Genomic DNA, 2,022 nt, shown 5'->3' on the forward strand with positions numbered 1-2,022 from the left:
ATCAGCACTGCTCTGCCTGAGCAGAACCATCACCGCCATAGGTTGTCAAATAACCCGGATTTAACCCACACAGGTAAGTCCAATGGGGTGCAGGCATGTCCTCTATGCTTACAGCTTCCCGTGGGTGTTGGTTTGATACCGTTTGGGGACAGCCAAGGAGGCATCTGCAGGCAACAAAGGTAGGTGTGTGCTTGTGTGTGTGTTTCCTATGCAGATCCTAAGCCCAGTGTCACATGCAAGTAGGAGGAGTAAGAAGGGTTCCTGGCAAATCCGGGTTATGGATTGCATTTAAAAAGGCCCCGTGGGAGTGCAATGGGCCCCTGTCTTGCTGCTTAGCAATAATGGTATGGGTTTAGGTTCTGCTGTGTGTACTGGTGGTTGACTGCCCCCCAGCCCAGAGTGTGCATGGAAAATTGTCTGGCAGCCTCCCTGACAGCAAGCAGTGATAGTGCCCATGAAGGGGACCTTGTTGGGCCCGCCCCTTTCACGGTTATCGCTTCTCGGCCTTTTGGCTAAGATCAAGTGTAGTATCTGTTCTTATCAGTTTAATATCTGATACGTCCCCTATCTGGGGACCATATATTAAATGGATTTTTGAGAACGGGGGCCGATTTCGAAGCTTGCTTCCGTCGCCCTATGCATTGACCCGATATGGCAGTATCTTCGGGTACAGTGCACCACCCCCTTACAGGGTTAAAAAGAAAGATTCCTACTTTCATTGCTACCTGCTTGCTGGCTAGCCAGCTAGCCAGCCCTGTGGGCCTTGCTGCTGCTGCAGCCAAAAAACAAAAGGTGGTGCTGCTGCTGCTGCTTCTGCTGCTTCTGCTTGTGTCTGGCCGCTGTTGGAGCGTCCAGGCACAGGACTTCTGCTGCTGCTGACTAAATGGCCTCCTTAATTGGATCATTTGAGTAGCCAGCACACCTGTGCAGGTAGGGCATGACATGATAGGCAGCTGCCTTGATAGCGGGTGGGTGCTGAATGTTCCTAATTGACAAAATAAGATTAATGCTTATGAAGAAATATAAAATCTCATCCCTTCCCCAATATCGCGCCACACCCCTACCCCTTAATTCCCTGGTTGAACTTGATGGACATATGTCTTTTTTCGACCGTACTAACTATGTAACTATGTAACATAACATGGGGGGGGGGGGGGGGTCTCCTGGCTGTTCACACAGGTGTGTCATTGCTGTACATTGACCATGCATTGCTTCTGTGGTATTGCAAAGGCAAAGACAAATGCTTCCAGCCATCCATTGCACTAATGGATTGGTCATCAGCTGGCTGTCTATGTCCCGCATCAATATAGACCAAAGTACAGAGGGTTAGGCTATGCTATTGTGCACCTACCTGATGCATCAGAAGGTGCGAGGCCCTTGCTAAATTCTGTGCACAGACTTTGAGATCTATACTTTAGACTGTATCTAAACCTGCTCCAACATGGACTGACATTCTGGCCTACTTTCAGCCGATGCGACTTGTCTGTCGCTGAACAGTCGCTTTTTATGTATTCAGCACCTATGTATAATGTTGTAAAAATGCTCTAGAAGCTAAAGTCGCAGAAATGTCACACATATTCGGCCTGCAACTTTCTGTGCGACAAATTCAGACAGGAAAAATCAGTATAAATCCTTAGAAAATTATCCCCCAGTGTCTCCATCTGCTGGCGGTATTGAATAAGCATTGCTGCACTGATGGGGTATGCATTAGACGAAAAAAAAGAAGAAAAAGAAGAATAATACGCCCAGAAAAGAGGCGAAAAGGAGAAAAACGTAAAAAAACGTGAAAAAAAAGTAAGAGGAAGAGAAGGGAAAAAAAGGTGGAAATGGGTTTAAAAGTGATTTCGGCGGAGAAATATATATATATATATATATATATATATATATATATATATATACGCGCACACACACACATATATATAAACGTATTCTCCGTTGAGATATTGCAGCCGCTGCTGTGTCCAGGCCCAGGAGCCTTAGCACTGTGCTGTGATGTCACTCAATACCACTGACATCACTAGG

At 46.4% G+C, this 2,022-nt stretch overlaps 1 non-coding gene across 1 annotated transcript; it reads left to right on the plus strand.

Annotated features, from left to right (window-relative positions):
* Positions 1-492: 492 nt before the first annotated feature.
* LOC130334944 (U2 spliceosomal RNA) lies at positions 493-683 on the plus strand. Its single transcript, XR_008876664.1, has one exon. It is a non-coding gene; the product is annotated as a U2 spliceosomal RNA (small nuclear RNA).
* The last annotated feature ends 1,339 nt before the right edge of the window (positions 684-2,022 follow it).

Source organism: Hyla sarda, unplaced genomic scaffold (assembly GCF_029499605.1).
Source record: "Hyla sarda isolate aHylSar1 unplaced genomic scaffold, aHylSar1.hap1 scaffold_446, whole genome shotgun sequence".
Taxonomy (NCBI): Eukaryota; Metazoa; Chordata; class Amphibia; order Anura; family Hylidae; genus Hyla; species Hyla sarda.